The 26,015-nt window shown below is 42.0% G+C and overlaps 1 protein-coding gene across 3 annotated transcripts in view; it reads left to right on the top strand.

Annotated features, from left to right (window-relative positions):
* Nucleotides 1–1,798: 1,798 nt before the first annotated feature.
* RAI2 (retinoic acid induced 2) overlaps nt 1,799–26,015 on the top strand; it is a 69,580-nt gene continuing 45,363 nt past the window's right edge. For 2 of the 3 annotated variants that reach the window (XM_050936604.1, XM_050936605.1), the window contains exon 1: nt 1,799–1,912. The gene's annotated coding sequence lies outside the window, so the exon portion shown is untranslated. Of the gene's footprint in view, nt 1,913–2,374; nt 2,426–26,015 lie in introns of those variants that run through there. The other variant, XM_050936606.1, reaches the window with a different exon arrangement.

The following is a 26,015-nucleotide window of genomic DNA, read 5'->3' as shown; positions in this document are numbered from 1 at the left end:
TGTTCTGAGACGTGATCAAAAAACTAGGATTTTCTCATCTAGGTTTGATAAATCTACCAGGTCTACTTGTTCATGGGTTCTCCACCTGGGAGTGGTGACCCCTCTGCCCTTCCTATATTGCTAACAGGGAAGGGGGTCTCCCCTACATCTACGCAAGTGCAGTTTGGAAAAATCCAAGAACCTCATGATACTTGGTAATAAGTCAATAGGTTTACTAGCATGTAGCTTTGACCTAGATTCCTTAGGGGGAGTGGAGAAACATTTCAAACAAAACTGCACAAAGGACTAAAAGATAGTGCAGGAGTGTCCCCTATAGTCTATTTGGGAGATGGATCAGATGACCTAATAAGTCTTTTCCCCCTTATTAGTTCCAATGATGCTGTGATAAAAGGGAATGTGTTTCCTTTAGTATTTCTAGATCCATAATTTATTTGATCTGGGTCCAATCAAAAATTTTGAAATGATGTCATAAACTACAACTCCCAGTTTGGAGTAGCTTGTTAATATCACCATAAACCCAGATGGAAACTCAATCATTTATATAATATGTATGTAACAGCATATTAGGTAATATTAAACATGGCTTTAGTTTAATGCTCAGAACCATCCAATAAGCTGCTAGTGCCACTAACAGCAATTTAAAGTATCTGAAAACACTTAAAAAATGGGGTTAGATGGTAACAGCTGGGCTAGGGAGGAGTAATGAGGGTATAGGAGTTGCAGGGGCAAATGGAGATGCAAAAGAAAAACCACAGCAAGGGATCAAGGTAAAAAAAAGGGTAGGAGAGGGTGCACTGTAGGGGAGCATGGTCAACTATGGGACAGAGGAAAAACAGGGCGCACAAAGTGGAGGGATATAGGCCAAAACACTCCTGTTAGAAGGGGAGATGTCTCATTGCCTCCGCCTTCTCTAGGCGTTTATGAGATTGTCAGGATAGTATTGTAAACCTTATGGTTAAAAATCCTGTGACCCTTTCCAAGGTGCAGTGTGTTTGTTTGGTTGCTTACTATGGGCCACCTCTTACAACAGGTTCAGTGAGAGCAGCAGACCCTAACTGAAGCCACCGGTGCACCGCGAAGAAGCCGGCGTCCCCCCCATGCAGATCCAGTTGCAGAAGGGGGCCCTACACCTACATAGCAAGATCTAAAGAGACCCCCTCCCCGATGCGGGTGCGGAGCAAGGGGTGGGGAATTGAGCGAACAGCAACGCCCCAGCTTCCGCTTGGGATCATGACTTCGGTCTGTCCCACCTCTCCAGCCCATTTGCCAGTTTCCCCAGCACCCCAGGGTCCCCCACACCCGCTGAATCCCGGCAACCCCCTCTACACCCCCCTTTCCCTTCACGCCCTGTTCAATCCGCCTGCTCCCGTCACCCTCCGGCTCCCGCCTGCACACGGGGCCACACTGGGCCCTTCTCAGCTGCCCCCCGGGAGCGGAGGCTCTGCCCGCGCCCCAGCGGCGAGCGGAGAAGAAGCAGGGGCGGCAGTGGCCTCACTGCGGCTCAGGCGCATCCTCCTCCCCGCGTCAGGCATGCGCCGTGGCGGGCGGGCGAGCGATTTTGGAAAGGGAGGGAGACGTGACACTCCCCGGCATGTGCACCCGGGGGGGCGGGGACACCTCCTCCACCCACTGCCCCCCGCCTCGCGTGGGGAGGGGCGGGGGAGCGGGAGACGCGGCTCCCCAGCCAGCAGCAAGGACAGGGAGGGCGGGCAGCACCGCGGCACGTACAGTGGCTCGGCCACGCCAGTCGGGCGGCGGCGGCTGAGGCTGACAGCGACGCAGGATCCTCCCCCTCGCCCCCCCCCAGAGCAGGCGCAGCCTTCGCCCCCCGGTCCAGCGGGGGCGTGACACCGGCCGCGCTCCATGGAGCCCAGCTAGGGGCTTGTGCCCGCCGCCGCCGGGAGAGCCGGAGGTGAGTCGCGCTGCGGAGCAGAGGGTGCAGCCCCGTCCGGGGAGCGGTGGGTGCGCAGGGACCCTGCCTGCCTGCGCGGAGGAGGAGGGGGGGTGTTGCTGAAGGGTGACCCCCCCCAGGATGTATCAGGCTAACAGCGGGAGGGGGCAAGTCCGCACGGTCATTATTGGGAAGGTGACATCAGTGGTGGGCGGCAGGGTGCAGCCGGCTGACAGGTCGCTGGAGCTGCCTGGGGAGGAGAAAGCTGGCGGCTTGCAAAGCCAGCGGCGGGGCTGGACGCGCTCCCCCTTGCACGGGCAGCAGCCGGCACCGAGAGGCTGCTTTGCAGGGTTTGCCACAGACAAGGGGGAAAAGGGTGGGGGGTTGGCAATGCAACGGGGGGGAGGGGGATCGGAAAGCAAAGTGGGGGTTTGGGGGTGATTGGCGCAGCCGGGCGGTGCGAAGGGAACGGGCTTGGTGCTGGAGGAAGGAGGCTGTTTGCATCCAGCGGAACAACGCTAAAACTGCCTTTTGGTAGGTGATAGGAGGGATTGTTTGTTGGGGAGCATCCGTCTCCCCTTAGATTTGTGGCTGGGAGCGTGAATTGCGTTTTTTTGAAAAGCGATGTCTGCTCACTGCGGCTCCAAGGAGCAGGGTTTGCTGTGAACTTGCATTTTCAAGGGTTTTGTAAAATACCTCCCCCGCACCCTAACTACGTGTGCGCTATAGCAGTCAGAATTGGCTCTGTGATAGCCACTTCGGGAGCCTTATAATAAACATTCGGAGGTTCTGGGAAGATATGAAGTCCCCAGGTATAAAGCAAACACACAGAGAATTGTGGTATTATTCTTTTGCCTTAGCTACATTTCTATCCGCAACTCTTTTCAATAATATTGGCTAACACAAACAAATCCTGCGTCTTATGTGGCGTTTCAGGCTGAAAGTGTTGATTTCATATACATTTGTTGTAAACCATGACTGTTGTGTCACATCGAACTGAATGCGGTCTGAATGTTTAGTGAAATGAAATCCCATCACAGTTGCTGTTTAGGGTTAGAAATGTTGCCAAACAGCTGCTGCTTTGTGTTTCAATTGTAGAGGTCCCAGGAGTGGATTTTGGACACAGTAAGGGAGAGATGGTGTGTAAACATTGAAGGAAGAAGGGGAAGAGCATGCATGTACACAAAGTGCCTCTTTACAAAACTTTTTAAAATAATTATTGGGGATCTGGAGTGGGGACCTTTGCATGTGCGTGAGAGACATAATTTAGATAAGGTGGTCCGATTTTTACAATAAAAAAACACTTCCCAGTTATCAGTGGTTCAAATACTTGCATCAATGAAGTAAATTGAAGCTAGAGAGAAATTTAAAAAAAATGGTATATATGGTTGACAGTAATCTGTTATGAAGATATTTTTCATAATCAGTAGTGAAACACTTGGACGATTTATGGTTCAAAAGTTGCATCACTTCCTTTTTCATTGTTCAGATTCATAGAGAAGGTTGCCAGGAAGAGAAATTGTCACCTGTGTTCTTTGTTATCTACAGTAGAGAGAGTTAATTGCTTCTTCTGGACTAGGTAATTATGGGTTATGTGCCACTGGTGTCAGAGTAGTGAGGTTTGGATGCACATCATCTTGGATTTTTAAGAATATGTAAATATTTTACTAAAGAAGTTTTACATGAACCAAATGGTATAGTGCGAAGTCTGAGTATTCAGTGATGGAGATAAACAGATATCTTTTCTTAAAAGGCTGGTTTTGCTTGGTTCTTTTTGCAGTTGTTTACATTAGTTTTCTCTGGGGTTATTTTCAGTCTGAATAAAATTTTTAGAAGAAAATTTTACATAAAATACAAGAAAAATGCAGTGAGGTAAATTGTAATCTGTAATTTTAATTTTAATGTATTGGTTTGAGACAAAGATCATTTGGTTGCTGAAGATTTCCCGGATTCTTTTATATTAACACTTATTTGTTTAGATCACATTTTCTCTTTTTCATTGTCACCTCTTTAATCTATGTAGCTTATTCTCTAGGGAAATAATTTAAAATAAATTTGAAAATAACAATATATTTTTCCCTTTGGCAACTGGCAAGACTATGTTTAATTACTAAAATAATATAGAACTCTGGAGTATTCCTAGCATTACAATTATATATAGCAATTACAATTATATAGCATTACAATTATATATAGCAGTGGTTAAGTGATTGGGCCCCCCTTTTTTGTGTCTTTAATAATTTATGACGCCAACCCCAACAGTACATGTACTGCCACCCAGCTCTGAAGCCAGAGCGGAGAGCAGTGGCTGCTTGCTGGGTGCCCAGCTCTGAAGGCAGCACAGCACCAGCAGCAGCACTGAAGTAATATCGCTTTTCACAGCAGACTTAGCACCCATTGCCACCCTTACTTCTGCACTGCTGCCGCCACCCTGGGGGCTGGTAGCTGGAGCCCCAACGTATCCAGAGAGGTGGGAGAAGGGGAGGAAGGAGAGCTGGAGCCTGGACTGCCTCCCGGTGATGGATTGGGGGGATGGAGGAAGGGAGCGGTGAGGGATTGAGAGCGGTGAGGGATTGAGAGCGGTGGAGGGGAGGAAGCGAGCCCAGGTGGCGGGGCTTTGGTTGTCAACTCTGTTACGGCGGGGCTCTATCTGTCCTTTTATCCCTACCTCCCTGGCATGCATGGCCCTTCTTCGTGAGCTCCAGCCACCTGGAGTTGACAGAGCTCTTAAAAAACCAACCAACAAACAAAAGCACACAGCTCGCGCCTCACTTGCCACTTTCCCGTGCCTCCCTTGGGAGGTCTGCCCCATAGTTTGAGAACCGCTGATATACAGGAAGTAAAATCAGAGTGCTTCCTTTTTCTTTTCATTTGATATGTGAATGTGGGGAGTTCTTCTACTCTTGGAAAGAGAGACATCAGTGACACTGACTGCTGCTAGACACTATGGGCTGAATATGTACCTGGGGATTGGGTCCAATAAGATGCAAATACAATACAAATTTTCCCACAGACCTCTTTCAGTGCAGTTCATTAATTTCTTCTAGCACTCTTGATATTTTGTCCTTAGAGTCTCTGATCAATTTTGTGGTAGGTTTTTATGGTAAGAGCAAAGCTCCATTTGGGGCCTCATTGAAAGAGCCTCCCCCAATGTAATCTAATCCTTTATTTTATTTTAAATCTCCTTTCTGTGAAGCATGAGAAATGGCTACAATGGGAGATGGAGTGGGTAAGGGCTCTGAGGTGGCACTAGGCATTCACTCTCTCAGGTGTTTGGCTGGCTGGTTCTTGCTTACAGACCATCTTATGTGGGGTCAGGAAGGAATCTCCCCACCCCCAGTCATATCAGCGGTGACCTTAGGGTTTGTTTGGTTTTTGCCTTCCTCTGCAGCTTGGGATGCAGGTCACTTGCCAGGATTATCTGGGCATATCTCACTTAATCATTTCCCTGCTATTGAGAGGATGTCAGGCATTGGTGCTCTTCGGTCCCTCCCATTCTCGGCCTGTGGCACATAATAACCTAGTGTCCTCTGGGCTGTACTACTTTGGTCTAATTTTTGGTTGTTGGGTTTAGTGTGCGGGTGCTGAATGGGGTTGTTGGCCTGTGATACACAGGAGTCAGACTAGATGATCTAGTAGTCCCTTCTGGCCTTGAACTCTGACTCTAAACCCATTTTTAACTTGCAATATGGCTGAAGTCAAATTTGAGCATGAGGTAGATGCTTGTAAATTAAGCTAGGGTGACATTTAGCTTCTGTGTGTGTATAAAATTCTGAAACAGCACCAGTAAAAAGATCTGCCTGAGTCTCATTGCATCAAGAACCTCCAGAACTATATTTTTTCCAGGGGTGCTGACTGCCTTCTAATGAGAACACAAATTATAAGCATTATAACGTGCATGGATTGCATTCAAAGCAGAGTCTCTAGGATAAAGTAATTGGAGGTGGTTAGACGAAGGCATAGAGTCTGTGTTAAGAGGGTGGATCTGGACAGGTTGCAGCTTCAGAAGGCTGTAATCTTCAGTGAACAGCCATTTGAAACTCATGCTGGATTAGAGCCCAGAGTAATGTGGATTACAGTAGAAAAAGTGTGTCCATATGTAATGAAGAAGATTGATCCTGTGGTCTGGGACACAGGAGATTTGGGTTCAATTTCTGGCTCTACTGCAATATTCTTATGTGGCATTGGGCAAGTCACTTAGTCAAAATAGATAAAACAGACAAAGGGTAAGGGAATTGTGGCACAGAAAGGTTATCAGCTCTTTAGGGCAGGGACTCTCACTCACTCTGTGTTTATAGACCTTGATCGTGTTTGGGGCTTCTAGGCGTAACTGTAATGCACATCATAAATAGTAATGTAACAAAAAGGTGGTCAGCAAATGATACCTCGAGAGTTTCCTATGCTGTCATCTGTGTAAGTCAACAGAGAATGGAGGTGGAAGCAAGCAGCTCTCTTGGAATAACAACAAGCTTCTTATTTTAGCATCAAAAAGAGCCAGAGACAGGGGGGTTGCTGCGGCCTTGCTAGTCAAAGTAAAACAGAAGTCTTGCTGAAAGAGTAATATTTTCACTTGGGTACCAGAGGAGCACAAAAGCTAGCTCTGGACTTAAAGACAGAAGGCTGAAGTGGCAGTTTGCTTCCAAAAAAATACAAATGATTGTAATTAGGCCCAGACCCTCTTAAGTGACACATGGGTTTATTTATTTCAGATGTTTCCAAGTCCCAGGGATGGGGCCAAATATGAGGCATTTGATGTAGCCTGTAGGTTAACCCCAATTACTTCTACATAAATCACGTGACTGTTACAGGCGCTAAGTACACGTTTGTCACATAGGCACTACCTATTAGAAAAAATGAAGGTAACCTTAAAAAATGTTATTCTAGTAAAAATCTTTGAAAAAATAAAGAATAAACAACACTACTAGACATTTGCTTGCCTTAGCTGTGGAATGCATTGCGCAGACAATGGAGCCACCTATTTGGCTCCAATAAGAGAATGAAAATGCAATATCTAGTGTCTTATATGGTATTCTTTTGGAGAGCATTTAAAAAAAATTAAGAAAATCAAAATGCTGTAGCTGTACTAACTGTGCTCACGAGTCTGTATGCTTAGAGAACTGAAATGGTGGTTTTGTAGAGCAGTGAACAAGAGAGTGAGAGAAGCAAAATGGGAGCTGGCAAATACTCTTGTTACAAAACTGTAATGGATAAATGATTGACAGGGATGTTTGCTTTTTTATTTGGGTGGAAGGACTGCGTTGACAATGTATAGTGATAGCTATGAATTATTTTGTTTTGGGATTAGACTGTATTGGGTCACACCTTCCGATGCTGAATCTCTAGAATAAAAATGCAGTAGAACGTTTCAAAACATCTCTCAGAAAACCAGCTATAACTTCTGTAGACTTGGTTAAAAAAAAAAACCCTTTTTTTTTTCTTTCAGTCCTTATGCCATTCTGCAATTGTTCCAAAAGGGTCTAGGTCACAAAAAGATGGAGGTAACTTTGGTACAAGATCTTAGGCACCTTCCTTCTTGGTGGTCATTAGCATTTTTTAATTTTTCTCAGGAATTCCTGCAGCTTAGATTTTCAAATTGGTCCCCTTTTACAGGACACCTGAAAAGATGCTATATATCAGATGTGTGAAGAAACCACATCATCCACAGTGTAATCTTGTTTAGTAATTTTGGGTTTCCTTCCATCTTTTATATATATGTGTGTGTGTGCACACACCTTACTACCCTTACTGATCCCCACCATAGCTTCATTGTCACGTAGGCAATGTTTCATGTATCAGGTCAGCTAAATTGGAGAGTAATTTTGTAGTTCTAATTGAGTGATCTTACAGGACTGCATTATAAGATTACTAAATGTATGTGTTTAAATAATAGCTCATGGATGTGAACAGAGAAGGTGGAGGCATGCTTTAATGTTGTCTTGTGTCTGGCTGGATCTCTTGGGGAGCCTTAGCAACAGTGCCACAAATATCAGTAGACTCTCTCTGTCACATACTGTTTTCTGGTTTTGTGTTGTATGAATACAAACCTCAGAGGCTGCTTCAGGAACAATTCTTTGAACGCAGACTGTGGTTACTAATATGGTACAATTTTTGGAAAATTCTTCTGTCACACATCCAGTGGGAGGTTGAATGTCTTCAAGAGCTAACCCAAATCTGTCAGGCATTCCCCACCTCTACCACCTTCTTTCTCATTGCCCATTACAGTCTTTGTGAACCTACTCTCATTGACACTTCCACAATGAACCTCAGTTTCTTTAAATTAGTTGCAGAAGCATTTTCAGGGAGACTGGGCTAGAACTGCAGCTATAGTTGGGAATGGTGAGTTAATTGCTGTTTTGATTTAACAGGTAGGTTTTGATTTTCCTCCGTCGCATGTGTTGAGTTCTGTGGACAAGTTTCAGGACTGGTCATGCCCATAGCTTTTTATTTAAGTTCTGATGGGTGACGAGCCTTCTACTGAGACATGTGACTGTGGGGTGCCCATCAGTTCTCTAAGTAGAACTTGAATTCTTATGTCTTTGAGCCTACTTTAGGATCTTTTGAAAATCTCAGCTTGAACTGCTAAGGGAGTTAGGTGGTCAACCCTACCTATATTTCAGTGGCGGTTGGGTGCCTAACTCATTTAGGCACCTTTGAAAAATCCCAGTTTTAATCTCTGTATTCACTTATTGTAGGATAGTGGGAAGATCAGTCTTGAGTCAAACATCAGAATTTACTTAGACTTTCAGTGTTTTTTCTGCTTCTATTGTGACATGATAACAAAGAGGTTAGATGAACACTGTGGCTAACATGAGGGCTTGGAGGACAATGGCTTTTATATGCTGTGGTAGACAAGGCATTCTTTTTCATGGCAAATCTGGGTTATTTGCAGGAGTGCACAAGGCAAGTCCTACGTTCCTGTGAAAAATAATTCATTAATGGCAAGAAAATAATCAGTTTACTCTAAAAAGCCACTCCATTGCTCCAGTAGTTCTTTTTCAGCCTCTGAATCCTTAATGATAGTTATTGCTAATTTCTTGTTACTGTGTATTTCTAACTGTAGTGTGCTTTTTCTCCTGAGTTTTAAAGAGAAGATGATAGTAGTAATTGCAGAGCATAGCTACTTATCACTATTCAGGGGAGGGCTCTTCCTCTATAGTTGAACAGACAAGTTGCTGCTCAGTTCGGTCTAGATTCACAAAAGGACTTAGGTGCCTAACTGCCATGATTTTAGGCACTTGACTCCCAAAATCAGGCCCTACTGGTATTTACAAAATCCCTGCTCTGCTGCTGCCGCACCATGTAGGTGCCTAAGCTCCCTTAGTGCCAAAGTTTTTGTGGTAAAAGTTCTCTGTTTCTGCCTCTGTGCATGCACATTGATGCTCTGCCCCAGGTGTCCAGATGCCTGCGCCCCAGGGTAATTCACGAACCAGGTGAAGATAGGTGTTCGTCTGCCTTACATGCCTGCAGGGCCCGACCTGGTGGGTGGACTCAGAGCTCACCTACCAGATTGGGTCCCTATAGGTGAGCTTACACAAAGTGGGATGGTGGGCAGTAAAGAGAAGGACTTGCTTCATGACTTCTAGCCTGATGGCAAGGGTGTTCACCTGGGAGGTGGGAGACCCTTGATTCAAGTCCTTCCTCTGCCTGAGAGGGAGAAGGGATTTGAAGAGGGATCTGCTACTGCTCAGGTGAGTGACCTAACCACCAGATTATGGGATATTCTGATGTGGGCTCCCTCAGTCTCTCCTGTTGAAGCTGTTCCACTGTGGGTAAATAATTAAAAAAAGTCTTTGGAGTAGGGGAGTGGATCCTGGGTCTCTCACCTCTCTGGTAAGTTCTCCAACCACCAGGCTACCCAGTCATTCTCATGCTTGCTTTCTGTCTGGCCCAATGGTTCTTTCATTATTTATTCACAGTGGACGAGGGTTCACAGCTGAGTCACTGGCAGAGAAAGGCACCTCCCTGCAGCCCAGATTTAGATGCCTAACTCTGTGAGGGGTGGGGTGTTGCATACACCGCCTCATTTGGCATCTTCCATGGTCTAACTTAGGAGGCTCCTCACCTACTATGCCAGCTTTTGTGAATTTCAGTCTAAAGCACCTATCTGTCACTGTTCATTGTATAGGAAGCCTAGGCACCCAACTCAGGCTTTGTGAATTGGAGTGCGTTCCTGTGAGATTTTTTTCCCTAGGTGCCTAAAAGTACCTAAGTGTCTTAGTGAAGCTGGCCCTCAGTCCTTTAGCTTAAGCAGCAGTATCTCAAGTTCCGGATCCAGAAGTCCTGTATCATTGCCTGCGGAGAGCCCCTCCAGGATTGTTGTGATATAAGCTACAGAGGTCTGGTGCAATATGCTGTGTAAGTGAAGCAGTGCTTCATAAGCAGACAGCCCCATTTTGTGTTATCTGAAGTTACCGAAGGATCTAAATGGCGTTAATGCATAGCCCCATCAAAAAGCATAATGCTGTTGTCTAATCTAAAGGTGAGGATAACTGTAGCTGTGACTATTATGTGGCCTCGTGGCTCTTTATCACTCTGTAATGGTTATGTTAGTATGAGTGACACCTGCTCTGGCTTCCAGTTAGTTTCCAGGTGGAATTGAAGGTGTCGGTTTTGTAGTATAAAGCCTTAAATGGTTGGGACTTGGTGCGTCAGGGACTACCTTTCTCTAGGTGAGATGCTGCTGTACTTCCAATCAGTTGAGGTGCTAAAGCTAGCAGCCTCCTGCTTTAAAAGGGGCAGGGCATTTCCATTAGGGCTCTTCAGTTCTGACCTCACTGCTCCCTTTAGTGTCATTTGTTTCCCTTCAGGGGATACAGTAAGGCTTAATTTTTTCCCCTCTTGGGCTCTTGTTGAAATAATAGGTTAAAGGTTATGACATGGTTAGTCGTGGGGGGTGTTTTCACATTGGACAACATATTTTTAGTCAGGCCAGTATGTTGTGTTTTTGGATTCCTATACTTGTTATGTGCAATTTGATTTGTGAAAATTCTCCATTTGAGATAGGCACTTCAAAGGAGTCTAAATATATAGGGAATGATGGAACAGAAGACATTTGTAGTAAGTTGCTGTAGTTATGCTGGCAGTATCTCTGTTTAAACATTGAACATGGATTTAAAAAAAAAGTTACTAATAAACAGCAGAATTATAGTTTATCATTCCTGCTTTTAAATTTGACATCTAAAAAAATTAAAAATGGAAAATGTGTTTTAAATGAATACAAATTGTTTATAATTACCATTCAGTGAGGTTTGGTGCTTTTATAAATCTTTTTAAGCGTATTAATCATGTTAAAAGGTCAAAGGTAAGCTTTAAAATGGATACCAAATTGAGATGGGTAGGAAAGGTGACATTTCTATTACTGCATATAGTTTGAATTTGACTGCAGGCAAAACAAGACAGATTTCACTGTGGGCCTGATCCAGCAAAATTTTATTCACATGAGCAAGACCTAGTAAGACAGGGTCCTAGCTAAATCAGTGTACTCCTGTCTTCATATCCAGGAAGTTTAGCCCTTGATCCTGGAAAGTCTTACTCATGCGAACACACTGAGGTGCGACAGCAGATAGATAAATATATCTAATATTTTTTTTTCAAGTGCTTCAAGAAGATGTAGCTAATCTGCATCCTAACCGTTTTTTCATTTCTCCTGCCCTTTGTCTATTTTGAGATTCTAAATACTTTAGGGAAAGACTGTATGTTCCTTTGTATGTACATATCCTGGCACATTGTGGGTGCTATCAGGAACAAATAATAAAATATAATGTGAGTAAATCCTTTGACTTCATTGAGGCCTGGTCTACACTACAAAGTAAGGAGTGGGTCTCCTGGGCGGAAGCCCAGCCGGGAGCCTGGATGGCAGCCGGGCTTCCAGTGGGGAGCTCTACCTGGAGCTGAGAGCCCATGCTTTTAGCTCTCCACATTGCTCCTCTTAAGTCGGTTTAAGTGCTTCTGGTGAGGATTCCAGCGACAGGAGGAGGATAGTATGGACATGGAAAATCTCAGTAATTACTGTGGGTGGCTGTATGTCAATTTAACTTAAGTCGACTTAAGTTTGTAGTTTAGACATGTCCTGAGAATAGCTACTGATTACTGGTATGAGCAAGGCTTATAGGACCAGACTCTAAGAACATAATAATGTAATTTTTAAAATGTCAGTGATTTATTTTTTGGAGAATTCAGCATCATCTGAGTGAGGACTGAATCTGTGGATTTTCTGTGCCCATGGACTTCTGCTGCACTCTGTTATTGTAGATAGGACCTGACCCTGCGAATGTGCCAAGTGCCTGGGAGTTCATGATGCTCCATTCCTTTGAGGACTTGGGCCCTTGGTGACAAGTACGGGTCTTGGGCTATATAATCATCTAATTTCACAAGTTACTTATTTTCATTCCTGTTGCTTGGTGAAACTTATAAGTCAAAAGTTAAGAAAAATAATTAAAATCCCACCAAACAAATCCTTCCTTCCTACACAAGGTGCTTCATCAAAGGTATGGCATCCAACATGAGAGTACGGGTCATCTCTCACAGAGTGGGGGTAGTTGTCTCTGCCCTGTATTTTATAGGGAACCATGTCCTCACTTCATGAATGCTGCAGATGATGTGTCAAGTTGGGAAGATCCAAAACTGGTTTTAAAACAGTTTTTTTTGCAATAGAAAGTAACAAATAAATAAAGAATACTTTTAAAAGATAAAAGCAAATGTTTTTGTTCAGTGTTACAGACTGAGAGCCCAATCCTGGTGTATTGTGTTTTTCAGGTAAGGTCTGCGGGGCCAGAGAGAAATGGACATGTGTCCCTTGGCAGCTCAGACTCCCGAACATCCACCTGACTCCCCAACTTCCATGTCACCCCCTCTACCTACCCACTTGAAACCTAATTGTGTCAAGTGTCCACTTGAAGGTTCAAGGGGGAAAACTGCAGTGGAAACAGCTGAATGTAGAGAAGGGGAGACTGTGCATAGAAGGGTAGATCTAGGGGGGATGAGTCCCCATAGTGCTTTGGAGAGTATGAGACAAATTCTGCTCTGTTACATTTGAGCAGCTGCTAGTTACTGAAGGGTCACACAGGTATAAAGAGCAGATATGGTTCTGCTTGCATCCCCCCCCCATTGATTTTACTACAGTAATTTTCCTCGGGTCAGAACCACCTCCCTTCCAAGTGAGGGGCCAAATACTGGTCCCATTGAAGGCAATGTGAGTTTGAAATGGAAGGCAATGGGAACAAGATTTGCCAGCTGTGGCTGAGTAGCTGATAATAATTACAATGTCTTTTACTGATTCTCATCCTTATCCAACTCATCTTTGCTGACTAAGTGCCTGATCCAAAGCCCACTGAAAGCAATAGAAAGACACCCATTAAGTTCAATGGGCCATGGGTTCACCCGTGTACAAAATTTGACAATTGCTCTTAAGAAGCTAAAATCAGAAGTAACTTCTTAACAAGAGGGAGGTGCTTGTCTCAATCCTGAGCCAGCCATCAAAAGTCTAAAAGATGGATGGAAGTCTACCACATTGACCACTCATATCTCACCAACTGAGCCTCACAGCCAGCTTATTCTTTATTGTTGCAGGAAAAGAGGGGCTGGACAGGCTTGGTGCTAGAATGAAAAAGACTATCACATTTTTTTTCAAGCTGATACATTGACAACTTAAAAAGCCCACAAATAATTGTTCCAACTCTTGCTAGAAGATCTAAGGACATCATTAGTGATGTTGAGCATTCAGAACCAGGTAAAGAGGCATCAGATTTTGAATCCATTGCCTATGGATTGCTCAGTTTAGTGGCAGGCACCATTGCTGTTGGAGTACAGGAACTTGCTGGATTGACATTTTGTTAGTAACACTGATAACATAAATGGTTGTGAAACAAACATTCAGGGCTTATATACATGATAGGGTAGAGCAGTGTGCACTACAGGAGTGATTTCTAGAGTAAGCTGACGTGTTATGCATTAATTAGTCCATGTAAACTCTGCTGGTGCGCACTAAAAATGCACTAGTGTGTTTTAACATTATACTGTTTCAACAACACTATTTTAAAGCACACTAGGGAACATTTAGCATGCACCAACAGGGTTTTACTTGGGCTAATTAATGCACAACACATTAATGCTCTTCAGAAATCACACCCCCATAGTATGCATTGCTGTACCATATAGACAAACCCTTAGAATTTGTTCTTTGTCATAAAGATGGAAACCACCCTACTACAGGGTTAAGTAAAATGCATTTTGCTGCAGCTATATCACATAGAAACAAGCCATTTTTGACTCTTTTTAATGATGTTTATATATCACAGGTAGTGCACACAAGCTGCTATTTCTCAGCATGCTGAAAGAATGTTCTCCAGATGGCACTTGCTGTTTATGCTTTTATTCAGTTCACTTGAACACAGCAGCACTCTGTACAAAACGCACAAAATTGAAAAATAAAAATAATATCGTTTCTACAAAGTGCCACGTTATTAGCTGAGAGAGCTTATATTCTGAATGATGAGAGAGAGGCCTCAAGCCATCCTAGACGATTGGACGTTTCTCAAATACTAGTCAGATTCACCAAAGGGATAACAAGCATCTGTCTCCATTTTAAAAAGCATCTTACTTCCCTCTCCCAAAAGGTGGGTTTTAAGCATGACTACTATTATCCCCGTATTTATTGCCGCCTACTTCCTTTTATCTGGCTAGGCTGGATTTGTTGGAATTTTACGAAAGTGTTTATAATTATGATATTTTAGCTGTCTTTTACATTGATATAGAGCTTCTCAGTGGGAGTTGTGCTTGGAGCAAGATGCTTTATAAATTATTTTATTTTTTCCATTGTCATTCTCTTGGCTTTGAATTTCAGTGAAAAAAATGTAGGGTTTCCTGCTGATGCTGTTGAGGTCAAAACAGCTCCTTTTGACCTTCAAGAGAACATGATCAGGCCCTGATTCCTGTTCATTAAAATTACTAAACAGTAATACAGTAATATCCAGATTATAGGCATGGTAGCCCTTCCTAATTCCCTTTGACTTCAGTGGGATTACTCGCCTGAGAAAGGGTTCCAGGACCAGGTCCTTTTCTTTTTATAGAAATCCAGCAATTTCCTAAGGGTTATTCTGCCACCCTTTAGTAGTTTCAGTGGAACTCCTTTTAGAGTAAGGTATTACTCAGTGTGAGTAAGGGGGGTAGGATCTGGTCTAGAATATAAATATTTAAATCTATTGGTTAAATATTTAAATCCACTGCCTTTTAAAAAAATATTGAAATTTGATAATTACTTTAGTAACTATTTAATATAGCTACTTCTGAAATGTAAACAAAAGTCAGGATTTGATGATGCAGTTAGAAAAATATAAAATATATAATTCTTATGCCTTTGGTGAACTGGGTTCAGTGTGACTACATGGAAGACACAATGTCAGGTTCTGAAGGATTTGAAAGAGTCAAGGGGGCTGATATCAGTCTCAGCTCAAGAAAGCTGGTCCACTTCCCTATTGTGCTTTGGATCAGAGACCCCAGTTGACATTCAGTTGTTCTTCACAGACAAAACCTGTTCAAGTCAATGGGGGGCTCTCCATTTACTTCAATAGGCATTGGATCAGGCCCCTGGAGAAGACAGAGGCTGTTGCCTTCTGTGCTTGCAAGGTCAGATGGCTAAACACTCAGGGGCAGATCTTCTATTGGTGTAGATTGTCATAGTTTCATTGAAGTCAATGGAGGAATCACAGTTTGCACACTCTGAGGATCTGCCGCTGAAGATAGAAGTCAGGATTAAAAGATGGAAGGGATCATGAACCAAGAATGAAAAATACTCAGTGATTCAATGCCTCCCATTCATCCTTCTGTCAAAAATATTGGTTATGTTTAACGCAAGGTATTTTGAGTAGGGTTTAAAGTAGAGTTGGTTTGAATTTTTCAAACCAAAAAGTTGAATTAAAGAAGTCTTTTTTGAAAATGAAAATTTTTTGGTGGAAAAACAGCCAATTGCCAAAGTTTGTCATTTAAGTTTTTTCCAATTTTTAATCAAAACATTATCAATGGTTTTCAATAAACAAAAATATTGATAAACACTTCAGTGTTTTCTGTTTTTAAACAATGAAGAAAAAATTGAAATAGTAAAGAACAGGTCAGTTTCTAACACTTCAAAATGAAAAACAACTGATTTTTTTTGTAAGCATATTTAATGGTCAGATAGCTCTAGTTTAAAGTATTGGTAACAAATATTTGTATTAAAACAAAACAAGCAATACATGTACAAATGGATTCCTGTGTTCCCCAGCTAAACAGCAAGGTAATATTAGGAGATGTTTCCATTCCTTTCTGCTTCCTATTCCCCAGGGGATACTCCTTTTCCAACCAGAATTCTTGCTACATCAGCTACACGCTGTTTATATTGGTTGCTCCCTTGGCAGTTATTATTTCTTAATGTGTTAATTGCAGTTCTTGGACCCTTTGAGAGGTGGTGTGTGTGTTGCTATTTCCATTCTGTATATATTACGTCCAGTAAGAGGATCTAATGGTAAGAATTCAAATAGCAAAAGAAGAATAAAATAGCCAGGGTAAATGGGAAGAGTAGCCACCATTTTCTGCTTATTCAGTAAAGATTCCTACTGCTATTCTTGTTTTGTGTGATGTCTTTTAATTGAAACTTGACTTATGTGGGTTGCTTTCTGCTCACTACCGATACTTTACAGTGAATTCCTTCATAGTAGTAGCTAGTCAAGGATAAGGAATGACTTCAATGAAAGATGGAGATTTTTAGTGATTTAAAAAGAAACCTATAGATTTTAAACATGTAGAGCTCTCTGAGCCTGATTCTGATCCCACTTGGGCTCTGAGTAGGGTTGCCAGTCGTGACTGGACGTATTCCTGGAGGTCTCATCATATGACAATCTTTAATTAAAGATTAATCTTTAATTGCTGGAGACTCCAGGGCAGTCCTGGAGACTTGGCAACCATAGGTCTGAGCCTTCAAGCACTTTACTCACAAGAACTATACATTCAAATGGGCCTATTGATTTCAGTTGCAGGATCTGACACCTCTGCTTTAAACCAGTGTAATTTGATTGACTTCAGTAAAGTAGCTCCAGGGTTACATTGGTATAGTTGAGATTCAAATCAGGCCCTAAATAATGGGTTTTGTACTTCTACATCCCATGAAAAATCATCTATAGAAAATATTATGTGGAACTGGTTCTTGGAGATTGAATATAACTTATTTATAGTTAAATACATGTAACATTAATATGTTTTCATCAACTCCTTTATTCAGTTGTAACCCTGGAAAGAGGCAACAGATGAGTACATAGTACTGTGTATTTTCAGGGAAGTCAGATTTAGGACAGTTATATAAGCACACTCTACACAGTGTACTAGAAATTTGGTTTCATTTTGTAAGTATTCACACACACACACATGCTCTATGAGGCCTATTATCCTTTTGAGACACCCCCCAGCTTCAATTAACTTTACTGAGTCACATGCTTGCACCAGGCGAAGAAAAGTCCTCCGTGCTGGTTTGAAATTAGCAGTAATGTTTTGCATCTGTGCAATAGTTTAAAATGAATTATTCAGAACCTACTGTTTGAGCAGCTTGCACATCTATGCCCATTTACTGCTACCCTCCATGGGGGGAGTTATTATTGATGCCAATGGGAATTGAGCACATGGACTGAGGGCAAGTTTTGGCCCATAGCCTGGAATACCATTTGACTGCACCTATGCAGAAAAGGATAGGAATAGCTCTCTCACCATAGTCAGAGACCTAGAGGAAATACTGTTTTGTTCTTTTTGCTTTGGGTATTTCAAACAAGTCGTGAATGAAGGGATTTTTTAAAAGAAAAAACTGGTAATAGTTTTGACTGATTAAAATATGTTCAGTGAGTAAAAATTACGTTTGATTAAATATATCCTGTGATATATTGAACACACTTGACGCCCTTTGGAGTTGAGGATGTTCCGCACCTCAAGAATGGGCTTGTAGCTAACAAATCAGTTGATGTACATGGCAGAAAGAAATCTAGGGACATCTCACAAGACTGTCTTGGTTCTGCAATATTAGAGAATTAAAATAATCTATTTGACCACAAAATAAACCTGTCAGATTCACACTACACATGAGTAGCTTGAGAAGGGTCTGAGCTGGTTTGGGTTGCCAGGCTGGGAGTAGTGTGGATGACACACTGTGGGGAATTGTGGTGAGGAGACACTGTATGAGGCAGCATAGATTAATTTACTCAACAACAAAAATTCACTCGCTTCATATACAGTTTCCAGGACAGGTGTGCAAGGTGGAAGATGGACATTAATCTTGTTTAATTTCCTAATTCTGGGAGGTGCTCAGTTACCATGGTGATGGATGGGCTAAAAAAACCTAAACAGAATAAAATCTATTGATTTAAGAAGGTGCTATTTCTACATAATCATTTTTTTGGCTATACCTGCATTTTAAATATACACAGAATACAGTATAAAAACACTTTATTCTCTGAGTGATTGTGATTTCATCAGTATCCTTTGTAATGTAGGCATCAGTTTTATATCTCACAGTTTGCTGTTTGGAATCTTTTCTATGTGTTATACAGAAATATGTATAATATATATATATGGCAAAAATCCCAGTACTAGTGAGTGAGGGAAATAATCTTTTATAGGTGCTGTATAATTAATAACTGTGAAGCCAACAGCCATCCACTGACTTCTATTTAGTGTAAGAAAATTCTGGAACATTAGCACTTCAAAATGAGATCGTGGTATGAAATGAAATAGTTCAACCACCATTGTTCACAGTCTAGAAATGGCAAATTCAGTTTTTTAAGTCTGCCCAAGTTTTCTCTTTTCTTCCCCTTTATATTTCTGACAAATATAATCTTCTAATGCAGGGGTAGGGAACCTTTTTTCTGTCATTGGCCATTGACCCACAGAAAATATCAATCGCATGCCACTCACCCGCCGGAGGGGGCGGAGATGGAGCGAGCTGGTGCTTGTGATTCCAGCCCCGCAGGGGTGGGGGCGCCACACGCCGGATTAAATTAAGCAAGGAGCCAGACCTGGCCTATGGGCCGTAGGTTCCCCACCCCTGTTCTAATGTAACTAGATCAGTACTCTACCTAGAGAGGGAAAGACGCAATATCCAGATAACTATAAAGCAAAGGGCTAATAGACTTTAAAGCTCTAATCAGGGAAGTATCTTGGTTTAGTAAGCACTTGAGGGGATGCATTACCTCAAGCATGTGCTTACGTCCATCGAAGTTAATAGAATTTAAGCACATGCTTAATGTTAAGAATGTGTTTAATGTTTTCCAGGATCAGGACCTGTGTTCTGATGATATTGCAAGAACTGCAAGAGCGTTGCTCAAAACATTCAAATTGTCTACACAATTTTATATCTGACTTTGCTGACGTCTTTAAATTAGCAGAGAGAACTAAAATTGTGGCATATTACTGTGGTTCTATTGTTTATATGTTTTGCGGTAATATATGCATCTTGTTAGTTTAGTGTTTCCTTAGCGGGGAATTTCCTATCCACCCCTTAGTTCACAATTAGGAGTTATGAAACTTTCTTGCCATTAATTTTTTTTGACTGACTGTGCATTCAGGACCATATCCATTATCCAGTAGGTACAAAATACGTTGGTGTGTATGTGACATCATTATTTCAATGGCAACTATTTTAGGTACTTATAGGCTCCCATCACTACTGTATCTGAGCACCACACAATCTTCAGTGTATTTACCCTCACAACACCTCTGTGAGGTAGGGAAGTGTCATTATCCTCATTTTTCAGATAGTGAAATGAGGCACACAGAGACATTGGGCCAGATTTGAAAGTTATTTAGGAGCCTAAAGATGTAGATGGGTGATTTTGAAAATCCCACTACGCACTTATCTCCTATTAATTTCTGAATCATTGGGTGCTTGAATACCTTTAAAAATCTGACCCTAAATGACTTGCCTAAGGCCACACAGGAAATCTATGGGAGAGTGGGAAACTGAATACAGGTCTTCCAAGACCCAGGCTAGGATCTTAATTACTGTACTATGCCTTCCTAAAATACTTAAGAAGAGTAGGTGAGGATAATAAAAAAGCCCAAAATAAAATGTACAAAATAAGTGTCATAAGTAACATATGTTGTGTGAGGTGCATAAAGTTTTCATTGATGCTTGATTGGGAAGATGTGTATAACTTGTGAGCATTCACTCATTAGTAATACAGTTAACCCATGCAGGTGGCAATAAAAACTTTATAGGACCTCGGGGAGCAATATGTGTTTTCTTTCTATACCTTCATGTATACATGAGTGCATGAGCGCTGTTGTACAGTGTATAAAATATATATAGTGTAGTTGGTTTAATAGGAAAAGTAAATATTTTAGCAGTGAATAACCTCATGGGGTTTTGTACACCATTATTTGGAATGTTTAAAAAATAATCTTTGACATATAGTAATTTGTCTCAAACATAAAATAATCTGTGTTTTATTTTGCTGAAATGTGTTAAATTCTTTAAAGAGCTTTGTTAAACCATTCCTAGATATATTTTGTTGCTGTAGTTTTATGGGTTAGCAACACAACTGCAATTTCTGAAAAACACTCTCATTTTCTTCATGTGCATATTTGAGAAGCAACACAACAGTGCATCAAACAAGGCAGACTGGAAATTTCCGGGTCCATTTCCTATCTAATTCATGCTCATAAAGCTGGATTGTCTGTACTGTATGTAGCTGCAGTACTGCAGAAAGTCAATAAAGAGCTGACCACCTCACTGCTATCAAAAGCACTGAGAAACCCTGCCTCATCTGCCTTATTAAAACCACACTTGACTCCTGCAGAGAAACATAGCTGGAAGCCTTGAGGAAGAAGGAATAAAAAGGAAGCTAAAATTGCAGTGAGTACTCTGTACACTTAGGCCTTCCAGCGAGGTTAAAGTGTATTTATTATAAAATAAAACAAAAAGGCAGATTCATTAAAACATCATATTAAATATGGACATTTTGCTTGAACTTCTGACTCTCCCACATACAGTTTGACACAGAAATAAGGTAATTAATTTTCCCAGCAATGAGTGGATTTAAATAGCTCCCTAATGGGTTTTGTATATCAGAATTATATATATATTTCTTTATTCTCTAAAAGAAAGCACATGATGAAGAATTAGAAAATAAGCAATAGAACATGTAAGATATTTGGAAATGGGTTTATGAAAGGCCTATATTTTTAGTCTTATCCACTGTACAGTATTAATGTATTGAATGCTCACCAAGCTTTAGGTAGCATCAATCAGGATTTCCCTCCACTCTGCCATCCTTTCTGTGCTCTTAGCTTTTTCTCACCTAGTGAAAAAAGAAGCAACTTGAATGGAAAGATCGCTGGTTAAGCTTCATATTGTAAGATTTCAGAGACTGAATTTGCTGAAAGTGATGAAACAACCCAGAGTTATGCTATGAATTTGATTGCAGTGAATTTGATTTCAGACATGTTGAACAAAGCTAGCCTATTAGCTTTAACCCTACACACTTTGAATTTGTATGACGGTTTTCAAACAATATATATATTCTGCAGATCAGTTGTTTTTAACAATGACTGTAAATATGGGCACCCATAACTAGCAACTAGACAAAGAATTATTGGAAGTCCCTGCTGCAGAGCCCAGCATATATCTGACCATTCATTTAGCTATTTTCGTTACCTTGGTGATGCAAGGTTACTAACCATTTCCTTTTCACAAGAGCAACTACTGTGAGTAATGCCAAACCATGCATACGCGCAAACCCAGTCCTACAATTTTTAGCCATATGAATACGCCTCGTTGATCTCAGTGGAATTACTCTGAGTCAGAGTTACTCATGTGAGTGAAGCTTGTGGGGTTCATACCCCAATTTCTAATTATTTTTCATTTGCTTTTACAGCACTCCTCTGGCTAGGACTTGTATGTGTAGTGGCCAGAGCAAGAGGCAGTAACCTATTCAGGACAAGAGATCTGGAGGTGTCTTGCATGCTGTCTGGAGTGGCTCATGACCAGGAGTGTCAACCTCTGGGCAGACAGTCAAGAAAAGGGGCAAAAACCCCAAACGGGTTGTGTGTTCTGTGCTTAGATTTCACCAACCCAGTAACAATTGTGAACTCCTAAAGCACCATAACAATCTTACATGGAGTCATAGACAATCCCCTTGAGCATTCCCATCTATTTTGCCACCCAGACAAGCTTGACTTTGTGATAGATGATAGCTTGACACCAAAAAGCACAATAGTAGGGTACTCCCAGTGACTAACCCCAGATCAACTGTACTCCGATCTCACACCAAAGACAATGTTTGTAGCCAATCCTGTAACAAACTAACTAAAAGTTTATTAACTAGTGTCATAAACAGATAAGTAAGAGTTAATAGAACAGAAGTACTTCATATCTCTTTTGCCTGTAAAGGGTTAACAAGATCAGTGAGCCTGGCTGTCACCTGACCAGAGGACCAATCAGGGGACAGGATACTTTCAAATCTTGAGGGAGAGAAGTTTTTGTGTGTGCTGTTAGTGTTTGGTGGTGGTTCTCTCTGGGTTCTGAGAGTGACCAGACGTGCAACCTGGGTTCTGAGAGTGACCAGACGTGCAACCAGGTTTCTCTCCAATTTCTCTGATACAGTCTCTTATATGTCCAGAATAGTAAGTACTAGGTAGATAAGGCGAGTTAGGTTTATGTTTGTTTTCTTTATTTGCAAATGTGTATTTGGCTGGAAGGAGTTCAAATTTGTATTTTGCTGAAAGGATTTTAATTTGTACTTGTATACTTAGGCTGGGAGGGTATTCCCAGTTATAGCTGAAAGACCCTGTAACATATTCCATCTTAAATTTACAAAGATAATTTTTACTGTTTTTCCTTCTTTAATTAAAAGCTTTTCTTGTTTAAGAACCTGATTGTTTTTTTATTCTGGTGGGACCCCAGGGAACTGGGTCTGGATTCACTGGGGAATTGGTGGGGAGAAAGGAGGGAAGGGGGAGAGAGAGGTTAATTTATCTCTGTGTTAGGATTACTTTCTCTCTCAGGGAGAGTCTGGGAGGGAGAGAGAGAAGGAGGGGGGAAGGTGGATATTCCTCTCTGTTTTAAGATTCAAGGAGTTTGAATCACAGTGATCTTCCAGGGTAACCCAGGGAGGGGAAGTCTGGGAGAGGCAATGGTGAGGGAAAGGGTTTACTTTCCTTATGTTAAGATCCAGAGGGACTGGGTCTTGGGGGTCCCTGGGCAAGGTTTTGCGGAGGACCGGAGTGTACCAGGCACTGGAATTCCTGGTTGGTGGCAGCGCTACAAGTGCTAAGCTGGTAATTGAGCTTAGAGGAATTCATGTTGGTATCCCATCTTTTGGTCGCTAAGGTTCAGAGTGGGGAATTATACCATGACAACTAGGAAAAAGAAATAAGGGTTATTTATAAGGTCAAAGCAAGTAAGCATACACAGACAAATGAGTTACAGTCAGGTTTCAAAAGGTAATATAAACTTATATAGTAAGCAGACTCTGTATATACTTTAGGGCTAACCCAGGCAAAACAGCTGGGGACTCCTTGCTTATGTGTAGAAATCCTTGCCCCTCAAAGTTCAACCAGCACAAGAATAATAAATTCTCCTTATTTTTATTCTCTCCCTGCAGTGTTCAGGCTGTAGTGGGACAAGGGCCTGGGCTTATACCCTCTTCTCTGATGTGAGGAAAGCAGTCAACAAAGTCTTTTGTCCACAGTGGTTTGTCTGTTGTCTTTTGTTGGGAAGAAGATAGTGTCCCTTGTGATGAACTGGTATTTCACACTTAATAATGCTTCTCCCCTGACTGGGGGGGATTTACAGACTTAGCAAACATTTTATATTTAAACATTACCTTTAAAACATGGGATACAGATATTTTAAGTAGGATTAATATATACAGCATCCTACAAGCATTCTGTGACATCTAAACACTAAACATATTCTTATAACTCTAATATCTGTTTTAACAATACTAATCCACAGATAAGCCAGACTGGTTTCCAGCTATGCATTTGTCAGTGATCAGTGAGGTGTAGGGGGCTTGGCATGAGCTGGCAGCTGATCTGCCAGCATCACAGTCATTTCTCCATGCACAATTTACATCTGTGCAGTAGTTTAGTAAGATGGAGGAAGTTGAGCATGTATGGGCAGCTCTCCACCACATCTGATGGTTCAGAAGAAAGAACAGCAGGAGATTACTAAAAACTATGAGGGGAGCCAAACTAGGATCAGATGGTGGTGGGGCAAAGAGGAGAAGGGTTCTGAAGCGGAGAGGGGGGCTAGGTGACAGTGGAGAAAGAATAAGATGATGCTCTTCCTAGGTAGCAGTTTAAGGGTGATGACGTGACGGGCGTGAGTAGTAAGATGGGAGTAGTGTTGGGAGTTGTTTCCATGTGAGGGGGAAATGAGAAGCTGCAAGGTTATTACTGTGATTGCATGATGAGAGGACCAGTTAACTGGAGAGACTGGAATGTCCTCCAAAGAGTCGGTGAGCTGGATCACACTTGGTGCTAGTGATGTGCAGGAGGGAAAGAATCTGTAGATGGGAGGGAGGTTGGACACTAAGCTGGAGCAAGTTACCAGTGGGTTGGGGCTGGCACTGGAGGTGAGAGGTTTGTCACTAAATTCTCCATCTCCATTCATGAGTTGCACTGAGCACTTTTCTGGTGCTATATGTTTGAAATAATGATCATGCCAGAGGATACTTTCTTCCAATCTGATTAAACATATACTTGGGATTTGCTTTGCAAAACCCGTTCTTCTACAATAGCATACTGGTGAGGGTACCAGCAACACCTACTCTTTTGCCCCATAGATAAGGCTGCATTTTTTCTTGGTTATCAGTGATTTCAGAGAAAATCTATATGCTGTGAAAAACAGTCTATGGGAAAAAAATGAAATTCAAACTTTCTGCCCTTTTTTTTTTTTTTGGCTTGCTGGACATGGGCAGAGAAAAGTTCCAGAGGTCAGGATGTGTCCAAACAATTGATCATAGTTTGATAAATTGCAACGCCAGCAGGGTTCGTTGTGATGATCTAGTCTGGCCTCCTGTATAACACAGGCCATAGAACTTCCCCCAAAATAATTCCTAGAGAATATCTTTTAGAAAACATCCAATATTGCTGTAAAAATAGTCTGTGATGGAGACTCCACCACGGCCTTTGGTAAATCATTGAAATGGTTAATTATCCTCACTGTCTAACATTTATTCCTTATTTCTAGTCTGAATTTGTCTAACTTAGACTTTCAGCCATTGGATTATGTTATAACTTTCTCTGCTAGATTGAAGGGCCAATTATTAAATATTTGTTCCCCATGTAGATACTTATTGTCTGTAATGAAGTCCCCCCCTAACTTTCTGTTTGTTAAGCTAAGTAGATTGAGCTCTTTGAGTATGTCTTCACTGCAAAAAGAAGTCTGCGGCTGGCTTATGTCAACTGACTCAGGCTGATGGGGTGCAGTCCACGGGACTAATTGCATTGAAGATGTTTGGGCTTGGGTTGGAGCCAGGGCTGTCGGGTCCTCCCCTCTTGCGGGGTCCTAGAGCTCGGGCTCCAGCCCCAGTGAAAGTTGCCATTTTGCTACATGACAAATTGTACTTTTTTCTGTGACGGGTGTGAGGAGGAGAGGGGGATGGACAATACACCCTTAGGCCTGGTCTACACTACGTGTTTAAACCGATTTTAGCAGCGTTAAACCGATTTAACGCTGCACCTGTCCACACAACGAGGCCCTTTCTATCGATATAAAGGGCTCTTTAAACCGGTTTCTGTACTCCTCCCCTACGAGAGGAGTAGCACTGAAATCGGTATTACCATATCGGATTAGGGTTAGTGTGGCCGCAAATCGACAGTATTGGCCTCCGGGCACTATCCCACAGTGCACCATTGTGACCGCTCTGGAAAGCAATCTGAAGTTAGATGCACTGGCCAGGTAGACAGGAAAAGCCCCACGAACTTTTGAGTTGCGTTTCCTGTTTGCCCAGCATGGAGCTCTGATCAGCACGGGTGGCGATGCAGTCCCAAATCCAAAAGAGCTCCAGCATGGACCGTACGGGAGATACTGGATCTGATTGCTTTATGGGGAGACAAATCTGTTCTATCAGAGCTCTGTTACAGAAGACGAAATGCCAAAGCATTT

This window comes from Gopherus flavomarginatus, chromosome 1, assembly GCF_025201925.1.
Source record: "Gopherus flavomarginatus isolate rGopFla2 chromosome 1, rGopFla2.mat.asm, whole genome shotgun sequence".
Lineage (NCBI taxonomy): Eukaryota > Metazoa > Chordata > Testudines > Testudinidae > Gopherus > Gopherus flavomarginatus.
This window is presented reverse-complemented; position numbering and strand designations above follow the sequence as displayed.